The 23,236-nt window shown below is 45.7% G+C and overlaps 1 pseudogene; it reads left to right on the top strand.

The window, feature by feature from the left end:
• Positions 1-18,005, top strand: part of LOC140207914 (uncharacterized) — an 87,944-nt pseudogene extending 69,939 nt beyond the window's left edge.
• Positions 18,006-23,236: the final 5,231 nt, after the last annotated feature.

Genomic DNA, 23,236 nt, shown 5'->3' with positions numbered 1-23,236 from the left:
ACCATTAATTTATATGGAAAAAAAAAATTTGAGCGTTTCCAGACCCAAAAAAATAACCTAACAAATCATACCAAATAACACTTAAAACCTAAAATAACAGTAACATATAGTAAAAGCAGGAATGATATGATAAATACACAGCCTATATAAAGTAGAAATAATGTATGTACAGTGTAGTTTCACTGAACAGAATCGCCAAACACGATTTGTAGAAAAGAATCGCCACATACACGCATGCACACATCATGCACGCGCACAGAGGTGCCCCCGGCCGGCCGGTCGGCAAGAATATTGTCAATATTAAACCGGTCTGCGGTGCCAGAAAGGTTGGGGTCCCCTGCCTTTGACCACAGGGCCACCAGGCAGTGGTCAGCACGTAATGTCCTGCAAGCCCTGCGGGAGAAGGACGTGATGGACACAGTGGGGTGGTTCCCTGAGCAGACCGTCCAGTTCATCTGGCAAAATGCCTCATCGCCAGACCTCACCAACAGGCACCAGGACCTCGCCTGGCTGGCGGTGAGAGGAGCCCTCCTGTACGCCCGGGACGTCGTCTTCACACCCCGTTGCCCATGGGAGGACTGCAATGAGGAGGAGTCTGTGAACCACAGCTTGTACACTGAGTTCACAGAGAGGGTGTGGAGCAGGATGGAAGGGACGGCATCGAGACTCATGCCCAACAGCTGAGTAACCGAGGATCCCTGATTTATGGGCTGCTCTTGGGGATGCACAGGGAGACCAACATCCGGTGCTGCTGGCAGAACATCAACTCGGTGAAAGACGCTCTTTGGTCGGCCCAAAACTTGATGATCTACCAGCACATGGAGATGTCCGTGGGAGAATGCTGCCGACTGACACATTCTCGGCTGCAGGAGTACGTGCTGAGGGACGCACTGAAACTCGGTGCAGCCACCGCAAGGGCCCGGTGGGGAAGGGCCACAGTTTAAGATTCGTCACCTGTGGGAGTGGGAGGGTCGGGTGGGCAGTGTACACCTCATCAGCAGTATGGATAGTTGAATCAACATCGTGTCACAGGAGTGGCTAGAAATGGAGAAAGGTATTGACTGTAATGGAACTTCGATAAAGGAATGAGAGTCAACGCCTGGCTTTTTATTGTAAATAAGTTTTATTTTTGACTAAGGTTTGAGAGTCAACGAATGATATATTGTAAACGTCTTTATTTTGAACAAGGACTGAGAGTCAATGCATGATTTATTGTAAATAACTATTGACTAAAGACTCAGTCAACAATTTTTTTTTGTAAATAACTTTATTTTGTAGTATTTCTGAATAAAGTACATTTTTGGAGAAAGTTAGTGAAGTGTCTTCTGTGGCCGGAGCCTGATCCTTCACTGAGAGGTGGGAGGAGACCACTCGGCCCATTGGCGATTCCGGCTCCCCTGGTTGGGAAGGAGGGATCCCAGCAGAAGATGGGAGGGGGAGGATTTTATTGGAAGGATGAAGATGGTGAGAGAGGGGGCGGACAGGATGTTTGTTCCGGTGGGGGCAGGAGGGGCTCATCTGTGGAAATGTTTGTGCCCACAGTGGTGGCGAGCAGTGGACTTCACCACATTGGGGGGCAAACACCGGCAGACTGTTGTCCTGCAAGCGGGGCCAATGGTCCGGGAAAAGTGACAATTATTTGTGTTTTGTTGAGATTGTACCGGGAATATGGTGTAAAATCCCGCTCCCCACACTAACACGGGTTATACAGACCAAAGAACAAACTGCCGGAGGAACTCAGTGGGTCGGGCAGCATCTGTGGAGGGAAATGGACCGTCAACATTTCGGGCCGAGACCCTCCCTCTGGACTGAGAGTGGATGGGAAATAGTCAGAGAAGAGAGGTGAGGGGTGGGGATGGGGCAAGAGCTGGGGAGTGAGACGTGGATCCAGCTGAGGGGGCAGGTGGGAAGTTGGAAATAGTGACAGGGTTTGGAGGTGTTCTGTTCACTGTTCAGTCTGCTGGCTGGGCTCATTACCCAACCCCCGATGCAGTACAGGCCTTCCGCTTGTTGGACAATACACATGTTGCATTAAGATGCGGCTAACAAATTCTACATCTAAATCACTTACAGTCAGCAGGTCCCAGTTTATATTTGTCCGTTCGTTCGCCATGTGCTGTGTCACATGATGTAGGTGGTTGTGGCCTTTCCATGACTGATTGCTCAGCAATTTTTCTACTGCGGTGGTTTGCCATTGCTGCTTTCTGGGCAGTGTCTTTTCAAGATGTTGGGATTATCAGTACTGTTCAGAGACAGCCGTTATCAGTACTCTTCAGAGACAGCCGTTGTCAGTACTGCTCAGAGACAGCCGTTATCAGTACTGGTCAGAGACAGCCATTATCAGTACTGCTCAGAGACAGCCGTTATCAGTACTCTTCAGAGACAGCCGTTATCAGTGCTGGTCAGAAACAGCCGTTATCAGTACTCTTCAGAGACAGCCGTTATCAGTACTGGTCAGAGACAGCCGTTATCAGTACTCTTCAGAGACAGACTGCCCGGTGTCAGTGGACACATTAGCAGAACTTGTGACACGCGCTGGCTACTCATAAGATCCCATGGCTTCACATCACCCTGATCGGGGTGGCGGGAGGGGTTGTGCTAAGTAGGAGCAATGCCTCGCCCAAGGGTGACATACAGGTCAGTGGAGGGAGGAAGAACCATCAAATTCATCCTTCCAAAGAGAATCACTCTACACTTTTCCATGTTGAACCCCATCTGGCACTTTTCATCCCTGTTCCGCATCCTGTCGATGTCCTGTTGTAAGCTACGACAATCTTCTATATTAACCACAACTCTAGCAATCTCCATATCATCTGCAAACTTACAAATTCCACCCTTCCACTTCCTCAAACAAATCATCTATTTAAAAAACTAAAAACAGGGGATCACAGAACAGATCCCTGCACGTCACCACTGATCATACGCGTAATTATCATCTACCTTCTGCTGACAAAAGCCAATTCTGAATGCACCAGCTAGTTTCAAAGGACTCTGCCTCAGACAGCTGGGTTGTTGGAATGTGCCTCTGAAGCCTGACAGCAGACCAGCAAGTGAATGTTTGATAGAGCAGTCAGAAACCGGAGTTGCCAGCCTGAGTCAGGGCTTTGAGGCTCCAGAGAGAGAGAGATGGGGTCTGGAGTTTATAAGGAGGAAGAATAGGAATCAGACCAGCATAATCTGCCTACATATGAAAAATCAGAAACATTTGGAAACTGGTTGTTCGAAAAAATGTGGTAATTTCTGCAAATTACTGGTGGTAATCAACAGATCAGGCAGCAAATGTGGAGAGGAATAAATAAACAACGTTTAGACCGAGCCCCTTCAGCATGCCCAGACTGTGTACTTCTCTGCTTAGTTGCTGCCTGAACTGCAGAGTTCCTCCAGCATTTTATGTGGGTGCGTCCCTGTATTTCCAGCAACTGCAGAATCTCTTGTGTTTTATATCTGCATTTGCAAGAGGATTGTACTTTGGCATTCGATACACAGAATGCATGATTTTATGGGAACCGGCTTCTATGTTAAAACAGCTGCTGATTTTTCTCTACACACAAAAAAAACTGAGGTATGGATGTGGAACCAGGGCTGGCAGTAATCTTTAATGGCACCGTGATTACCCATAAAGCCCTGTGTTAAAATATTCGCCGTCGCTGAAGCACCGATCAAATGCGGAGGCGTCAGGATTGCGGACGGTCCCGAAAATCGCGCATGCGCGCAGTATACAAAAGACTTAAAACAATCGACTGCAGGTAAGAGCATTTCTCCGGGCGGTTTTCCAACACCTACTGAGGGTCAATTGCTGTCAGCTGCGGACTCCATGGCTAGCAATCCGGGCACAATCCTGCTCTCGTCCCTCTCTCTCAGCCCACGATCCGTACACAGGTTCCGGGGAGCTTCCGGCTGATGAGGGAATGGGAACCGATGGATCTCTCAAGACATAGCTGAGCACCAGCTTTCCAAATGCAAGGATTAGGAACTCGGAGAAAGGGAACAAAATCTTTTACATCAGCAGGTGAGAAAATCACCTTTGTTCTACTTCCAATCACAAACAAGAGAAAATCTGCAGATGCTGGAAATTCAAGCAACGCGCAGAAAATGCTGGATGAATTCAGCATTAGTACTCTTTTCCATAGATGCTGCCTGGCCTGCTGAGTTCCTCCAGCAGTTTTTGACCTATTCTCTGTGCGTACATAATGACATCAAACAACTTTGCCCTGGGCAACAAGTAGCTTTCACACCACAAATGAGCCAGACTCCAACGAGACAGAATACAGCCCTTCCCTTCATATTCATCGGCATTGCCATCAATGAGTTCACCACCGTCAGTCACCTGGGGGAGGGTTCAGGGGAAATATTTATGTACAGTACAGAAACTGGTGTTACCTGAGTGATATTTGGAAATCTGCCTTTTTAAAGCATAATTTAGGAAGCAAATCACGTATGGAAAATGTGCAAAAGCTCTGGTGAGAAAATCCTTCATTTACCCATTACAGGCCTGCTACATAGGTTGTGTGAGAGTGCAGATGAACTCGATCAAACCCAGAGGAGATCAAAGTTCTTTTTGACAGTATTTGCTAGCTGTTAAAATGACTACCTCGCTATATAAAATTCAATTTGTCACTGGGTAAAAAATGCACAGTACAAGATTTATGTGCACACTGGTCATTACAAATTAGAGGGGACATTGATGGGAAGGTGGGGAGACCTCCAGTGTCTCTGATGCCCTCACCTACAAGATGTGCATCCAGCTGCAGCTTGTAATCCTGTACTTTAAGGAGTTGGAACTTGAAATGGTACTTGGTAAGTGGGAGGCATTCAGAAGTGAAATTTTGGGGTGTAAAGTTCGTATGAGCCTGCAAAAATAAAAATTGAAAGGTAACTGGTGTAGGGAACCTTGGTCTTCAAGAGATATTGAGGCCCCTTATATTTTGTTCCTCCAAATGGCTCAGTCTGTTGGGTCCTATCAAGACTCATTAATGACTACAATATCATAATTCCATGCCCTGAGCTCATCTGACTTTCTTTTTATATCATCGTCTGTTGATTTCTAAAAGCTTCCCAATAGTTTTTGTTCTTTTGTTTGCCCTCTCTTTGGATTTTACGTTGACTTTGGCTTCTCATTTCAGCCACGGTTGCGTCTTCCTGCCTTTCCAATGCTTCCACTTCTTTGGGATGTATCAATCACTCAGCTCTCAAATCGCTACCAGAAACTCCAGCCATTGCTGCTCCACTATCATTCCTACCTTTTCCCTTCCAAACAAGTCTGCCATAGAAACATGGAGAAGTTCAGTACGGAAACAGGGTATTTGGCCCAACTAATCAATGCCGAAAAAACATTTAAGCTGTCTAATGCAACTACCTGCACAAGGACCATTGCCCTCCATACCCCTACCATCCAGGCTCCCGTCCAAATGTATTTTAAGTGGTGAAACTGAGCTCATATTTACCACTTGTGCTGGCATCTCATTCCACATTCTTATGACCATTTCAGTACAGAGCTTTTCCAAATATTCCCGTTAAATTTTCACCTTCCCCACTTACGCATGACCTCTGGTTGTCATCCCACCCAACCTCAGTGGAAAAAGCTGCTTGCATTTACCCTATCTATACCCTCATAATTTTGTATACTTCTAACAAATCCTTAAAGCAATGTATAATTTCCTTGTTTATGTTCAGAGCCATTTTTAGGTATATAAGATGATGAGGGGCATTGATCGTGTGGATAGCCAGAGGTTTTTTTCCCCAGGGCTGAAATTGCTAAAACGAGGGGACATAGTTTTAAGGTGCTTGGAAATAGATACCAAGGGGATGTCAAGGGTAAGTTTTTTTTTTACACAGCGAGTCTTGGGTGCATGGAATGCACTGCCGGCTATTTGTGTGAGAGTGTTTCAGTTACTGTGGGGCCAGGCACCCATGCAGCTCAGTGGAAACAGGGAATAATACCAATGGAGAGAATCAAACTGAGTCAGTTCACAGACTGGAGATGACAGAAATGCTCCATTCTTATAGAGACAGGAAGAGCATCAGAGAATTTGTTGGTCATTCCAGTACCAGGTATGATATTGTGGCCATCACAGAGATGTGGCTAAAGGATGCATGTCTCTGGGAGCTGAACGTCCAAGGATACACGGTGTATCAGAAGGATAGGAAGGTAGGCAGAGGGGGAGGCGTGCCTTTATTGGTAAGAAATGATATTAAATCATTAGGAAGAGGTGGTATATGATTGGAAGGTGCGGAATCTTTATGGGTTGAGCTAAGAAATCGCAGGGGTAAAAGGACCCTGATGGCAGTTATTTATAGGCCTCCAAACAGCTACAGTGATGTGGACCAGAAATTACAACAGGAAATAGAAAAGGCTTGTCAGAAGGGCAGTGTTATTATAATTGTTGGGGATTTTAACATGCGAGTGGATAGGGAAAATCAGGTCAGCACTGGATCTCAAGAGAGAGAATTTGTAGAATGTCTGCGAGATGGCTTTTTAGAACAGCTTGTTGTTGAGCCCACTAGGGGATCGGATGTACTGGATTGGGTATTGTGTAATGAACCGGAGGTGATTAGAGAGATTGAGGTGAAGGAGCCCTTAGGAGGCAGTTATCATAACATGATTGAGTTCACTGTGAAATTTGAAAAAGAAGCCGAAATCTGATATGTCGGTATTTCAGTGGAGTAAAGGAAATTACAGTGACATGAGAGAGGAACTGGCTAAAGTTGACTGGAAAGGGACACTGGCGGGAAAGATGGCAGAGCAGCAGTGGCTGAAGTTTATGCGAGAAATGAGGAAGGTGCAAGACAGGTATATTCCAAAAAAGAAATTTTGGAATGGAAAGAGGAAGCAACAATGGTTGACAAGAGAAGTCAAAACCAAAGTTAAAGCAATGGAGGGGGCATACAAGGAAGTAAAAATTAGTGGGAAGACAGAGGATTGGAAAGTTTTTATAAGCTTACAAAAGGATACTAAGAAGGTCATTAAGAGGGAAAAGATTAACTATGAAAGGAAGCTAACAAATAATATCAAAGACGATACTGAAAGCTTTTTCAAGTATATAAAGAGTAAAAGACAGGTGATAGTAGATATAGGACCGATAGAAAATGATGCTGGAGAAATTGTAATGGGAGATAAGGAGATGGTGGAGGAACCGAATGAGTATTTTGCATCAGTCTTCACTGAGGAAGACATCAGTATACTGGACATTCAAGGGGGGCAGGGAAGAGAAGTGTGCGCAGTCACAATTACGACAGAGAAAGTACTCAGGAAGCTGAATGGTCTAAAGGTATATAAATCTCCCGGACCAGGTGGAATGCACCCGCGTGTTCTGAAGGAAGTAGCTGTGGAGATTGTGGAGGCATTAGCAATGATCTTTCAAAAGTCGATAGATTCTGACATGGTTCCGGAGGACTGGAAGATTGCAAATGTCACTCCGCTATTTAAGAAGGGGGCAAGGAAGCAAAAAGGAAATTATACACCTGTTAGTTTGACATCGGTGGTTGGGGAGTTGTTGGAGTCAGTTGTCAAGGATGAGGTTACAGAGTACCTGGAGGCACATGACAAGATAGGCAGAACTCAGCATGGCTTCCTTAAAGGAAAATCCTGCCTGACAAACCTATAACAATTTTTTGAGGAAATTACAAGTAGGCTACACAAGGGAGATGCAGTGGAGGTCGTATATTTGGATTTTCAGAAGGCCTTTGACAAGGTGCCACAAATGATAACAAGATAAGAGCCCATGGAATTATGGGAAAGTTACATACGTGGATAGAGCGTTGGCTGATTTGCAGGAAACAGAGAGTGGGAATAAAGGGATCCTATTCTGGTTGACTGCCGGTTACCAGTGGTGTTCCACAGGGGTCCGTGTTGGGGCCGCTTCTTTTTACATTGTACATCAATGATTTGGATTATGGAATAGATGGCTTTGTGGCTAAGTTTGCTGACGATACAAAGATAGGTGGAGGGGCCGGTAGTGCTGAGGAAATGGAGAGTCTGCAGAGAGACTTGGATAGATTGGAAGAATGGGCAAAGAAGTGGCAAATAAAATACAATGTTGGAAAGTGTATGGTTATGCACTTTGGCAGAAGAAATAAACGGGGAGAGAATTCAAAGTTCTGAGATACAATGGGACTTGGGAGTCCTCGTACAGGTTAACCTCCAGGTTGAGTCAGTGGCGAAGAAGGCGAATGCAATGTTGGCATTCATTTCTAGAGGAATAGAGTATAGAAGCAGGGATGTGATGTTGAGGCTCTATAAGGCGCTGGTGAGACCTCACTTGGAGTACTGTGGGCAGTTTTGGTCTCCTTATTTAAGAAAGGATGTGCTGACGTTGGAGAGGGTACAGAGAAGGTTCACTAGAATGATTTCAGGAATGAGAGGGTTAACATATGAGGAACATTTGTCCATTCTTGGACTGTATTCCTTAGAGTTTAGAAGAATGAGGGGAGACCTCAGAGAAACATTTCGAATGTTGAAAGGCATGGACAGAGTGGATGTGGCAAAGTTGTTTCCCATGATGGGGGAGTCTAGTATGAGAGGGCATGACTTAAGGATTGAAGGGCACCCATTCAGAACAGAAATGCGAAGAAATTTTTTTAGTCAGAGGGTGGTGAATCTATGGAATTTGTTGCCACGGGCAGCAGTGGAGGCCAAGTCATTGGGTGTATTTAAGGCAGAGATTGATAGGTATCTGAGTAGCCAGGGCATCAACGGTTATGGTGACTGGGACTAAATGGGAGAATGGATCAGCTCATTATATAATGGCGGAGCAGACTCGATGGGCCGAATGGCTGACTTCTGCTCCTTTGTCTTGTGGTCTTATGGTCTTATTCCAGCACTGCACGGTTAGAAGATGATTTCTCTCTCCAACTTGGGTTGAACTTAACTGTAAGTGTGATGCCAGATCCCACCTTGCAACTCATTTGAAATGCTGTCCTGCACTCATTGATGGATTTTGTAAATCTTTTAAAGGTTAAAAATGACAAAGAATTTGTCTACGGGAATCTCAAACACAACACACCAGTTTTGCTGTCTCTGTCCAGATACTGAAAAAGTGGAGCAACGGATTCACTCGATCATTCCTCCTGCTCAGACAGTGGAAATGGATTCACTCGCCCATCTCAACTGAAGGTACGTCAGCAAGTTCACACTGAGCAAGGCCATTCACCTGTTCTGTGTGTGAGAAAGGATTCAGTCAGTCTTCCCACCTGTGGACACACCAGTCAGTTCACACTGCACAGAGGCTGGTCATCTGCTGAATTTGTGGAGAAGGATTTATTCGGTCATCTGACCTAATGGCTCACCAGCGAGTTCACACCAGTGAGCAGCCGTTCACCTGCTCAGACTGTGGGAAGGGATTCACTTGCTCATCCACCTTAATGATACACCAGCGAGTTCACACTGGGGAGCGGCCATTCACCTGCTCGGACTGTGGGAAGGGATTCACTCAGTCATCCCAACTGAAGGTACATCAGTGAATTCACACCGGAGAGAGGCCGTTCACCTGTTCAGACTGCGGGAAGGGATTCACTCGGTCATCCGACCTACTGCTACACAAGTCAGTTCACACTGGAGAGAGGCAATTCACCTGCTCAGACTGTGGGAGTGGATTCACTCAGTCATTCACTCTAATGGCACACCAGCAGGTTCACACTGGGGACAGGCCGTTCACCTGCTCGGACTGTGGGAAGGGATTCACTTGCTCATCTAATCTGAAGGTACATCAGCGAGTTCACACTGGGGGGAGGCCATTCACCTGCTCAGAGTGTGGGAAAGGATTCACTCAGTCATCCAGTCTACAAGCACACTGGTCTGTTCACACTGGGAAGCGGCCATTCACCTGCTCAGACTGTGGGAAGGGATAAACTCATTCATTTCAACTGAAGGTACATCAGCGAGTTCACACTGGGGAGAGGCCATTCACCGGCTCAGACTGTGGGAAGGGATTCACTCAGTCATCTCAACTGAAGGTACATCAGTGAGTTCACACCGGAGAGAGGCCGTTCACCTGTTCAGACTGCGGGAAGGGATTCACTCGGTCATCCGACCTACTGCTACACAAGTCAGTTCACACTGGAGAGAGGCCATTCACCGGTTCAGACTGTGGGAAGGGATTCACTCACTCATCATCCCTCATGGCACACCAGCGAGTTCACATAGGGGAGCGGCCGTTCATCTGCTCGGTGTGTGGGAAGGGATTCACTCGGAAATCTCAACTGCAGAGACACCAGCGAGTTCACACTGGATAGAGGCCAATCGCCTGCTCAGACTTTGGGAAGTAAAGCCATTAAACATAGAAACATAGAAAATAGGTGCAGGAGTAGGCCATTCGGCCCTTCGAGCCTGCACCGCCATTTATTATGATCATGGCTGATCATCCAACTCAGAACACCGCCCCAGCTTTCCCTCCATACCCCCTGACCCCCGTAGCCACAAGGGCCATATCTAACTCCCTCTTAAATATAGCCAATGAACTGGCCTCAACTGTTTACTGTGGCAGAGAATTCCACAGATTCACCACTCTCTGTGTGAAGAAGTTTTTCCTAATCTCGGTCCTAAAAGGCTTCCCCTCTATCCTCAAACTGTGACCCCTCGTTCTGGACTTTCCCAACATCGGGAACAATCTTCCTGCATCTAGCCTGTCCAATCCCTTTAGGATCTTATACGTTTCAATCAGATCCTCCCTCAATCTTCTAAATTCCAACAAGTGCAAGCCCAGTTCATCCAGTCTTTCTTCATATGAAAGTCCTGCCATCCCAGGAATCAATCTGGTGAACCTTCTGTGTACTCCCTCTATGGCAAGGATGTCCTTCCTCAGATTAGGGGACCAAAACTGCACACAATACTCCAGGTGTGGTCTCACCAAGCCCTTGTACAACTGCAGTAGTACCTCCCTGCTCCTGTACTCAAATCCTCTCGCTATAAATGCCAGCATACCATTCGCCTTTTTCACCGCCTGCTGTACCTGCATGCCCACTTTCAATGACTGGTGTATAATGACACCCAGGTCTCGTTGCACCTCCCCTTTTCCTAATCGGCCACCATTCAGATAATAATCTGTTTTCCTATTTTTGCCACCAAAGTGGATAACTTCACATTTATCCACATTAAATTGCATCTGCCATGAATTTGCCCACTCACCCAACCTATCCAAGTCACTCTGCATCCTCTTAGCATCCTCCTCACAGCTAACACTGCCACCCAGCTTCGTGTCATCCGCAAACTTGGAGATGCTGCATTTAATTCCCTCATCCAAGTCATTAATATATATTGTAAACAACTGGGGTCCCAGCACTGAGCCTTGCGGTACCCCACTAGTCACTGCCTGCCATTCTGAAAAGGTCCCGTTTATTGCCACTCTTTGCTTCCTGTCTGCTAACCAACTCTCCACCCACACCTATACCTTACCCCCAATACCATGTGCTTTAAGTTTGCACACTAATCTCCTGTGTGGGACCTTGTCAAAAGCCCTCTGAAAATCCAAATATACCACATCCACTGGTTCTCCCCTATCCACTCTACTAGTTACATCCTCAAAAAATTCTATGAGATTCGTCAGACATGAGTTTCCTTTCACAAATCCATGCTGACTTTGTCCGATCATTTCACCGCTTTCCAAATGTGCTGTTATCACATCCTTGATAACTGATTCCAGCAGTTTCCCCACCACCGACGTTAGGCTAACTGGTCTATAATTCTCCGGTTTCTCTCTCCCTCCTTTTTTAAAAAGTGGAGTTACATTAGCCACCCTCCAATCCTCAGGAAGTAGTCCAGAATCTAACGAGTTTTGAAAAATTATCACTAATGCATCCACTATTTCTTGGGCTACTTCCTTAAGCACCCTGGGATGCAGAACATCTGGCCCTGGGGATTTATCTGCCTTCAATCCCTTCAATTTACCTAACACCACTTCCCTACTAACATGTATTTCGCTCACTTCCTCCATCTCACTGGACCCTCTGTCCCCTACTATTTCTGGAAGATTATTTATGTCCTCCTTAGTGAAGACAGAACCAAAGTAATTATTCAATTGGTCTGCCATGTCCTTGCTCCCCATAATCAATTCACCTGTTTCTGTCTGCAGGGGACCTACATTTGTTTTTACCAGTCTTTTCCTTTTTACATATCTATAAAAGCTTTTACAGTCCGTTTTTATGTTGCCTGCCAGTTTTCTCTCATAATCTTTTTTCCTCTTCCTAATTAAGCCCTTTGTCCTCCTCTGCTGAACTCTGAATTTCTCCCAGTCCTCAAGTGAGCCACTTTCTCTGGCTAATTTGTATGTTTCTTCTTTGGAATTGATACTATCCCTAATTTCCCTTGTCAGCCACGGGTGCACTACCTTCCTTGATTTATTCTTTTGCCAAACTGGGATGAACATTTGTTGCAGTTCATCCATGCAACCTTTAAATGCTTGCCATTGCATATCCACCGTCAATCCTTTGTGTCATTTGCCAGTCTATCTTAGCTAATTCACGTCTCATACCTTCAAAGTTACCCCTCTTTAAGTTCAGAACCTTTGTTTCTGAACTAACTATGTCACTCTCCATCTTAATGAAGAATTCCACCATATTATGGTCAGTCTTACCCAAGGGACCTCTCACGACAAGATTGCTAATTAACCCTTCCTCATTGCTCAAAACCCAGTCCAGAATAGCCTGCTCTCTAGTCGGTTCCTCGACATGTTGGTTCAAAAAACCATCCCGCATACATTCCAAGAAATCCTCTTCCTCAGCACCTTTACCAATTTGGTTCACCCAATCTACATGTAGATTGAAGTCACCCATAATAACTGCTGTTCCTTTATTGCACACATTTCTAATGTGTGTCAGAGGTAATTTTTTCACAAAGAGCATGGTAGGTGCATGGAATGCACTGCAGGATGAGAGGGTAGAGGTGCATACAATGCGATCTTTTAAGAGACTCTTAGATATATACATGGAGCTTAGAAAAATAAAGGACATTGCGGTAGGAAAATTCTAGGCAGCTTCTAGAGTAGGTTACGTGGCAGGCAGAGTATAGTGGGACAAAGAGCCTGTAATGTGCTGTAGATTTCTATTTTCTCTGTTCTATTTGTTATACCATGGATGTCTGCTTGGTAAATGTTCTTAAGCCGTGAAGCAAATGTTGTTAAAAGTTTTCCTTTTTGCAGTATTTTTCTATTGTCATTGTTTTTTGGTATTCCAGATAGCTGGGTGTCAAGAGTCCTGATGAAGGGTCTTGGCCAAAACATTGACTCTCATCCATAGATGCTACCTGACTTGCTGAGCTCCTCCAGCACTTTGTGTGTATCGCTCCAGACATCCAGCATCTGCAATATCTCGTGTCCCAGATACTGGTATGTTTATTGAAAGGACACGCAGGCAGGGAAAGAGGGTGGTGTGGCTCTGTTGGGAAAAAAAATCAAATCAAATCATTAGAAAGAGGTGACATACGGTTGGAAGATGTTGAGTCATTGTGGATAGAACTAAGGAACAGCAATGGTGAAAAGACCCTGATGGGAGTTTTTTGAAGATTCCCAAACAGTAGGACGTATATTATCCACAAATTACAACAGGAGAAAGAAAATGCATGCCAAAACAGCAATGTTACAATAGTCATGAGAGATAGTCATGCAGATATGTTGGAAAAATCAGGTAGGTGCAGGATCCCAAGAGGGGGATTTCCTACAATGCCCTCAAGATGGCTTTTTAGAGCAGCTCCTGGTTGAGCCCAGCTGGGGACCAACTATTCTCGATTGGGTGTTGTGCAACGAACAGGAATTAATTAGAGCACTTAAGGAGAAAGAACCCACAGGGGCAAGTGATCGTAAAATATTGGAGTTCATCCTGAAATGTGAGAAGGAGAAGCTGCTGTACTGTCTGTACACCCATGATTGTGTAGCCAAGTTTCCATCGAACTCAATATATCAGTTTGCTGATGACACAACAATTGTAGGCCGTATCTCGGGTAATGATGAGTTTGAGTACAGAGAGGAAATTAAGAACCTGGTGGCATGTTGTGAAGACAATAACCTATCGCTCAACGTCAGCAAGACGAAGGAATTGGTTTTTAAATCAGAAGGAGTAGTGGACAGCACGACTCCATTTACACCGGTGGTGTGCAAGTGGAACAGGTCAAAAGCTTTAAGTTCCTCAGGGTCAATATCACAAATGTCCTGACTTGGTCCAACCAAGCACAGTTCACTGCCAAGAAGGCCCACCAGCACCTTTACTTCCAGAGGAAACTAAAGAAATTTGGCCTGTCCCCTAGAACCCACAGTAATTTTTATAGATGCACCGTAGAAAGCATTCTTCTAGGGTGCATTACAACCTGGTATGGAAGTTGTCCTGTCCAAGACGGGAAGAAGCTGCAGAAGGTCGTGAACACGGCCCAGCACATCACACAAGCCAATCTTCCGTCCGTGGACTCACTTTACACCGCGTGTTGTTAGAGCAGTGCTGCCAGGATAATCAAGGACACGACCCACCCAGCCAACACACTTTTTGTCCCTCTTCTCTCCAGGAGAAAGCTCAAGAGCTTGAAGACTCGAACGGCCAAATTTGGGAACAGCTTCTTTCCAAATATGATAAGACTGCTGAATGGATCCTGACCCAGATCTGGGCCATGCCCTCCAAATATCCGGACCAGCCTCTCGGGTTTTTTTGCACTACCTTACTTTCCATTTTTCTATTTTCTATTTATGATTTATAATTTAAATTTTTAATATTTACTAATTTTTACTATTTTTAATATTTAATATTTGTAATCCAGGGAGTGGGAAGCGCAGAATCAAGTATCAGTGTGATGATTGTACGTTCTAGTATCAATTGTTTGGCGACTATAAAGTATAAAGTATATGTTTTCCAGGTCAACCACTCACCTCCCACCCCTGTCACTATTTCCAGCTTCCCACCTCCCCCTCACCTGGACCCACCTCTCACTCCCCAGCTCTTGCCCCATCCCCACCCCTCACCTCTTTTCTCGGACTATTTCCCGTCCACTCTCAGTCCAGAGGGAGGGTCTCGGCCCGAAATGTTGACGGTCCATTTCCCTCCACAGATGCTGCCCGACCCACTGAGTTCCTCCGGCAGTTTGTTCTTTGGTCTGTGTGACCCGTGTTAGTGTGGGGAGCGGGATTTTACACCATATTCCCGGTACAATCTCAACAAAACACAAATAATTGTCACTTTGCCCGGACCATTGGCCCCGCTTGCAGGACAACAGTCTGCCGGTGTTTGCCCCCCAATGTGGTGAATCGCCACCACCGTGGGCTCAGGCATTTCCACAGATGAGCCCCTCCTGTCCCCACCGGGACAAACATCCTGTCCGCCCCCTCTCTCACCGTCTTCATCCTCTCCCTCCCCGGGGAACCGGCATCAAACCGACGGGCCGAGCGGTCTCCTCCTACCTCTCAGCGATACATCAGACTCCGGCCGCAGGAGACGCTTCACAAACGCCCCAACTTCCCTCGGAGGGAAATGGAAATAAATCAGAAAGCGGACATTTACTTTGGGATTGGTTCCGCTCTGATGAGGAGTTTGCCGCTTTGAGGATCTCGGAGCTCGAGCGGGAAACGGAGTCAGTGGAGGTAACGCCCTCTTGGCCGGTCCGCCTCCGCGACTGGTTGTAACCAATGATTGACATCGCTTCGCACCAATGGGAATAGCGCAGCTCCTGAATCCTCTGTGGACAGCGGTGGGGGAGGGGCTGGTCACGTGATTTGTAGCCCAGCCGTTAAACCGGTAAAGCTCGAGCTCACCAGCGCGTGGGTGACGTAAGACACCGCGCACGTGAGGGCAGATCCCGGTGTGGGGGACCCATGTGTGACGTCAGGCACGTGGGGGGGGGAGCCTGTGTGACGTCACCTGTGGGGAACGCTGGTATTTAAAAACACCTGAATGGACATTTCTTATGATTTCAGTGGGACAACAACATTAATCACGGGTTTCATCACTGAATCCAGTGTTGTGAGATGTAAAGTCCCCTGTTATGTGTCCGGCTGTGCCGTGTTGTTGGTGGAGTGGGCAGCGTGGTGTTTGTCTCGATTCGGGTCACAACACCAGAATTGCCAGCGGGGTCCACACACAGTGTATTAGTGACCAGAAAACCTCTCGTCCCTGCAGTCTTTGTCTCCTGGTAAACTCAACACCCTGACAATGTGGATCATAGATACCCCTTCCTCTCAGAGTCCGGGAATCATTCTGACAGCTGATCGCTGAGAGGAATTATATTTAGCTCCTCCGCAATTGTGCGGGGTAGAGTTTTTTTGGGGGGGCAGTGTCGATATTAGGCTAATACGAGCGGGCATAGTTTTAAGGAGCTTGGAAATAGATACCAAAGGGATGTCAGGGGTAAGTTTTTTTACACAGACAGTAATCGGTGAGTGGAATTCACTGCCAACTATTCGTGTGAGAGCGTTTCAGTTACTGTGGGGCCAGGAACCCATGCAGCTCAGTGGCAACAGGGAATAATACCAATGGAGAGTATCAAAATGAGCCAGGTCACAGATTGGAGACGGTAGAAATGCCTCATTCTTTTAGAGACAGGAAGAGCATCAGAGAATTTGATGGTCATTCCAGATACCAGCACTGTGCCCAGTTAGAAGATGATTTCTCTGTCCAACTTGGGTTGAACCTCACTGTAACAGTGTGTTGTCAGATCACACCTTGGCAAATCAAGTGATCTCATCTGAAATCCTTCACCCATTGATGGATTTTGTAAATCTTTTTACAGGTTTAACATGATGGAATGTGGGAATCTCGAACACAGCACGCCAGTTTTGCTGTCTCTGTCTAGATATTTAAGAAGTGGAGCAAGGGATTCAACTGACCATCCTTCCTGCTCAGACTGTGGGAAGGGATTCACTGAATCATCTCATCTGAAGGTACATCAGCGAGTTCACACTGGAGAGAGGCTATTCACCTGCTCAAACTGTGGGAAGGGATTCACTAAATTATCTCAACTGAAGGTACATCAGCGAGTTCACACCGGAGAGAGGTCATTCACCTGCTCAACCTGTGGGAAAGGATTCACTTCGTCATCTCAACTGAAGGTACATCAGCAGGTTCACACTGGGACAAGGCCATTCATCTGTTCTGTGTGTGAGAAGGGATTCAGTTGGTCTTCCCACCTGTGGACACGCCAGTCAGTTCACACTGGGCAGAGGCTGTTCATCTGCTGAATTTGTGGGGAAGGATTCACTCGGTCATCTGACCTAATGGCTCACAAGCGAGTCCACACTGGGGAGGGGCCATTCACCTGCTCGGACTGTGGGAAGGGATTCACTCAGTCATCTCAGCTACTGATACATCAGTCAGTTCACACTGCAGAGAGGGATTTCACCTGCTCAGACTGTGGGAAGAGATTCCCTCACTCTTCCACCCTACAGAGACATCAGCGAGTTCACACTGGGGAGAGGCTGTTCATCTGCTCAGTCTGTGGGAAGAGATTCTCTCGGTCATCCCACCTACAGAGTCATCAGCGAGTTCACACTGGGGAGAGGCCGTTCACCTGCTCAGACTGTGGGAAGGGATTTACTCGATCATCCAACCTACAGAGACACCAGCGAGTTCACACTGGGGAGAAGCCGTTCACCTGCTCAGACTGTGGAAAGCGATTCACTGAATCATCCACCCTGTTGGAACACTAGTCAGTTCACACTGGGGAGAGGCCGTTCACCCGCTCAGAATGTGGGAAAGGATTCAGTCAGTCTTCCAAACTACTGGCACACCAGTCAGTTCACACCGGGGAGTGGCCATTCACCTGCTGTGAATGTGGGAAGGGATTCACTTGGTCATCCAAATTACTGACACACCAGCGAGTTCACACTGGGGAGAGGCCGTTCACCTGCTGTGAATGTGAGAAGGAATTCACACGGCCATCTGATCTACAGATACACCAGCGAGTTCACACCGGGGAGAGGCCGTTCACCTGCTGTGAATGTGGGAAAGCATTCACACGATCATCCCATCTGCTGAGACACCAGCGAGTTCACCCTGGGTCGAGGCCAATCACCGGCTCAGACTTTGGGAAGAGATTCTCTTAGCCATCTTCACCAAATGTGCATCATTCAGTTCACAGTGGGGACAGGTGGTTCACCTGCTGTGAATGTGAGAAGGGATTCACTCAGTCATCTAACCTTGTGATACATCACCGGGTTCACACTGGGGAGAAAGTTTCAAAAAGCTTCGTGCTGGATATTTGTCCATCACCGTTGCTGAATGCAATTTGGAGAGTGACTGTCAGTGCTGAACTCTGCAATTATTGCTGCTGGTCACCACACCCAGTTCTGCACCCTGGTCACTGGGCATGGGAGGAGTTTCTTCTGCTGCACATTCACCTTTAATGGGACTGGAGTTTAATAATCTGGATCTGAGACAAATAAATCAGTTGTATTTTGAACTCTGTCTCCGGTACTTAGTAAATTTATAACATACCTAGTGTACAGTAGAGAGTCAACTCAGGCCGGCTGGACCCTGCCAGTGATTCTGTTCCACGACAGTCCTTTTAAATCCTCCCCTGTTGTTCATCTCTCACTCTCCCTGTGCTGATGGGTTCCAAACAGTCACCACTCTGTGGGTGCAGAGGTTTTCCTTGAATTTTCTGCAGACCGAAGAAGTCGAGCTGACTGCAGTTCTGTCTGAGATGTTCTTCCCACTGAAATCTCTGGACTGAGGAAGAATGACACTGGTAGTTAGCCTCCTTAATTACGACTCATTTCCACATTATGGGTCATTTTCCCTGCTTCTAAAGGGTTGTTAGAAAACACCACTGTCCTCTAAAGACTGAAAGCAGAATGGGAAACCATCAGTTGGACATTCAATGGAGCAGGGTCAGAAATCAGAGGCAGGTCTGCACAGGGCAGAGTTTGGGGCTCTGGACAATGGTCGGGATAAGAACGTATGATGAGGAGAAGGGAATCAGCAGCGGGGCATGGCAACGAATGACAGAGTAGCAACATTTGGAAGCTGATTGACAGAGAAAATCTTCTGTTTGTCTGACGGATGACACAAATAATACCTGTGGTGAGGTGCTCCACTGGTCAAGGAACATGTGTGTGTTGGGAATGATTTTATCTATTGAGCGAGTTGTTCCTGCTTGTTTATCCTGTCATATTATATCTGGATGGTTATTATGGATTGTCCTATCTGAAATAACGTGTTGATTATCATATAATTTGTAAGATTTTGACTGTAAGACTGGATCAGGCTTGAATTTATGGTGCCTTTATGAAGTTATGGTGGTCATTCATGAGTAGGTACTTTAAAGCAAGAATTTGGTGAGTGATATTTGCCACTTGGTTGTACCTTTGTAAGTAATCAGATTGAGTTAAACTGCTGCAGGATCCTGCAATGTGTTGGATTGTGTCTGGTTTCTCTTAGCATTTTCTGCACTTACTGTCTTGCTTGTTTGTATTTCATGTATTTTCGATTTTTCTTCCTTTTGTTAACCACCTTGTCCTGTATTTCTGCAAGGAACCCCTCTGTTTCTGGAAAGAGGTCTCCAACTCTCAGTCAGGTGCTCGATGCTTCCTTGTCACCGTCTCGTCTGCTCAGATCGTTGGGATGTCTCCCATGGAGGGTCATACTCATTCCACTGGTTAATGTTTTCTTCCATAGTGTGATTCATTTCTCTGAGTTGGTCTCTCATTAAAATTTTCTGGTCTGAATTTCTTATCACGATTGCATATACACACATGGAGCGTTGAGTCCTGTTCATTTTTGATGGAAATATATACCTAGAAGTTTTATCTGACTGTTGTGTGATTTTTGTTTTCATGTGTGTTTTTTCTCTTCCTCCTTCTGTCTGAGGTATTGTTAATCTAAGTGGGTTGAGTTTAAATAGTCTTTTCTAAAGTTGTCATTTCAGTTCTTATTTATCTTTGTAAATTTTACTGATTGAAATGGGACCAAGATATTTTCATTAAAAAAGTCAATGTCGGCATTGGTGAAACTGTTTATTGCCTTTGTTGTATTTGTTAACTATTCAGCTCTGTTTGGCAGGTTTTTTTTTCAGCCTTGAACTAAATTTTGTCAAAGGTTTTCTCGATTTTGCACTACTTTCTATTGTATTTGCTTGTTGATATTCCAGATACGTGGGTATCAGGAGTCCCAAAGAAGGGTCTTGGCCCGAAATGTTGATTCCCATCCATAGATGCTGCCTGACATGCTGAGCTCCTCCAGCACTTTGTGTGTAGTTCTCTAGATTTCTAACATCTGCAGATCCTCTTGTTTCACAGATACTTGTATGTTTCTTGAAATAACAAGCCGGTAGTTGGGTTGCGTGGCTCTGTTGGTAAAATATTAAATAAAATCATTAGAAAGGGGTGGCAAAGGGCTGGAAGGTGTAGAATCTCTGTGTGTACAATTAAGGAAGAGCAAATGTAAAAATAAAAAAAAATCCCTGATGGGAATTGTATAGAGACCCCCAAACAGTAGTAAGTGTGCAGTCCACAAATTACAATGGGAGATAGAAAGTGCGTGCCAAAAGGGCAATGTTACAATAGTCACGGGGGATTGTTATGCAGGCGATTAGGAAAATTAGGACGGTGTTGGTCTCAAGAGGAGGAATTCCTAGAATGTCTACAAGATGCTTTTTTAGAGCAGTTCAAGGTTGAGACAACTTGGGGATCAGCTATTCTGGATTGGGTGTTGTAATGAACCAGAATTAATTAGGTCACTTAAGATCAAAGATCCCTTCGGGGCAAGTGATCGTAATATAATCCAATTCACCCTGACATTAGAGAAGGAAAGGCTGAAGTTGGATGTGGAATAAAGAGAATTTCAGAGCAAGAGAGAAGAATTGGTCAAAATTTTATTTGAAAAGAACATGGGCAGGGATGAAAACAGCAGCGATGGCTGGAATTTTTGGAAGGAATTGGAAAGGCACAGGATATACTCATCACAAAGAGGAAGTAGTATTCTAAAGGTAAGGTGACAAAACCGTGGCTGATAAAAGAAATCAAAGGCAACATTAAGTCCAAAGAGAGGGCATAGAGCAAAAATTACTAGGAAGTTAGAGGATTAGATTAGATTATGAGGACGCTCAGTCCTCATTTATTGTCATTTAGAACTGCATCCATGCATTAAGAAATGATACAATGTTCCTCCGGAGTGATACCACAAAAAAAACAGGACAAACCAAAGACTAACACTGACAAGACCACATAATTATAACATATAGTTACAGCAGTGCAAAGCAATACCATAATTTGATAAAGAGCAGACCATGGGAATGGTAAAAAAAAAACAGATGCAAAGTTCCCATCGACTCCCAATAGTCCTGATAGCAGGCGGCAGAAGTGAGGAACTCTCTCTGTCATAAACCTCCAGGCACCGACAACTGTTGATGCATTGGAAGCACCCGACCCCAGCCAACTCTGAGTCCGTCCGAAAAATTCGAGCCTCCAACGAGCCCTTTGACACCGAGCATCGAGCACCATCTCTGCCAAGCGCCTCGACCCCATCCCGGCCGCCGAGCAGCAAGCAAAGCCGAGGACTCCGGGCCTTCCCCTCCGGAGATTCAGCACCACACAGTAACAGCGGCGGCAAAAAAGGCATCTCAGAAGTTTCTCCAGGTGTTCCTCCGTTCTCTCACGTCTGTCTCCATCAAATCAGAATTGTGCACAGCACCCTACTTGACAGATTACAGATATCATTCACTGGATTGCTGCCATCTTCTCCTCCTCCAAGATTGGGAAGCTTTTAAAAACCAACAGGATGCAACTAAAATAATTAAGAAGGAAAAGATGGAACACATAGGTGAGCTAGCCAGTAATATTAAAGAGGATACCAAATTTTCCTTCAGGTACATGTAGTGTAAAAGAGAGGTGGACGTGGATATCAGACCACTGAAAAATGATGCTGGATGCAAGATCATCCAGCAAGTTGCTCCATCTACTTGCCTTTCCCCCATAACCCTTGATTCCCTTACTCTGTAAAAACCTATCTAGCTCGATCAGGTTCATGAGGGACTGTTGCTGCCAGATTCTGCAGTTCTTGCGGCTGTTCATCGCACCCAGGACTGAACCCTGGTCACTGAGCATTGGAGGAGTCTGTTCTGCTGTTATAAGCTTTAAAGTAGACCAGTGATTAACATCGTGGATCTGTGAAAGATAAATCAGTTCTGTGTCAAATCCCGGGTAACAAGTACTTACTCTCTCTACCACACTCACAATGTACACTAGAGAGGCCACTCAGTCCATCTGGTCCCTGCCCATGTTTCTGTTCCATATTTTAAAATCCATCTCTGACGTTCCTCTCTCTCTCTCTCTTTGTGATGACGAGTTGGAACTAGTCACCACTCCGTGGGAGAAGAGATTTCCCTTGAATTTTATAGAATCATAGAAATCTGCAGCACATTACAGGCTGTTCAGCCCACAATGTTGTGCCACACCATATAACCTGCTCTGGAAACCGCCTAGAATTACCCTCACAGGTAGCCCTCTATTTTTCTAAGCTCCATGTACCTATCTAAACTCTTAAAAGACTCAGTTGTATCTGCCTCCACCACCGTCACTGGCCGTGCATTGCATCCACCCACCACTGTTTATGTAAAAGCATTACCTTTGACAACTCTCTTGCAACTACTTCCAAACACCTTAACGCTATGCCCCCTTGTGTTAGCCATTTCAGTCATGGGTAAAAAAGCCTCTGGCTATTCCACGACCAATTTCTCTCATCATCACCTGTATGGATTTCCTGCATGACTTGCTCTTGCTTGAATATGACGATGAGCTCACTGTGGATTTGACATTCCCCAGGGCTCCGGACTAAGGTGGTCAAATTCCTTCTTTCCTGCTCTTTTGAACGTTTTGTGTCATTTTCACTCATTTCAAAGGACTGTGCTTCAGACAGCTGGGTTGTTGCAATGCGCCTCTAAAGTCTAACAGCAGACTAGTGAGTGAATCTTCGATGGAGCAGAGTCAGAAACCAAAGAATTACCAGCCCAAGTCAGGGCTTTGGGGCTCCAGAGAGATATGGGGTCAAGAGTTTACGAGGAGGAGGAGGAAGAGGAATCAGGCCCGCAGGATGTTCCTACAGATGAAAGGTCAGAAACATTTGGAAACTGATTGAAAAAAATGCAAAACACTGGAGGAAATCAGCGGATCAGGCAGCAAATGTGGAGAGGAATATGTAGACAACCTTTAGGCCGAGCCCCTTCAGCATGCCCAGACTGTATACTCTGCTTAGTTACTGTCTGAACTGCAGAGCTCCTCCTGCGTTTTGTGTGTGTGCGTCTCTGTATGTCCAGCAACTGCAGCTGTGTTTTATATCT

Source organism: Mobula birostris, chromosome 13 (genome assembly GCF_030028105.1).
Source record: "Mobula birostris isolate sMobBir1 chromosome 13, sMobBir1.hap1, whole genome shotgun sequence".
NCBI classification, from domain to species: domain Eukaryota; kingdom Metazoa; phylum Chordata; class Chondrichthyes; order Myliobatiformes; family Myliobatidae; genus Mobula; species Mobula birostris.
This window is presented reverse-complemented; position numbering and strand designations above follow the sequence as displayed.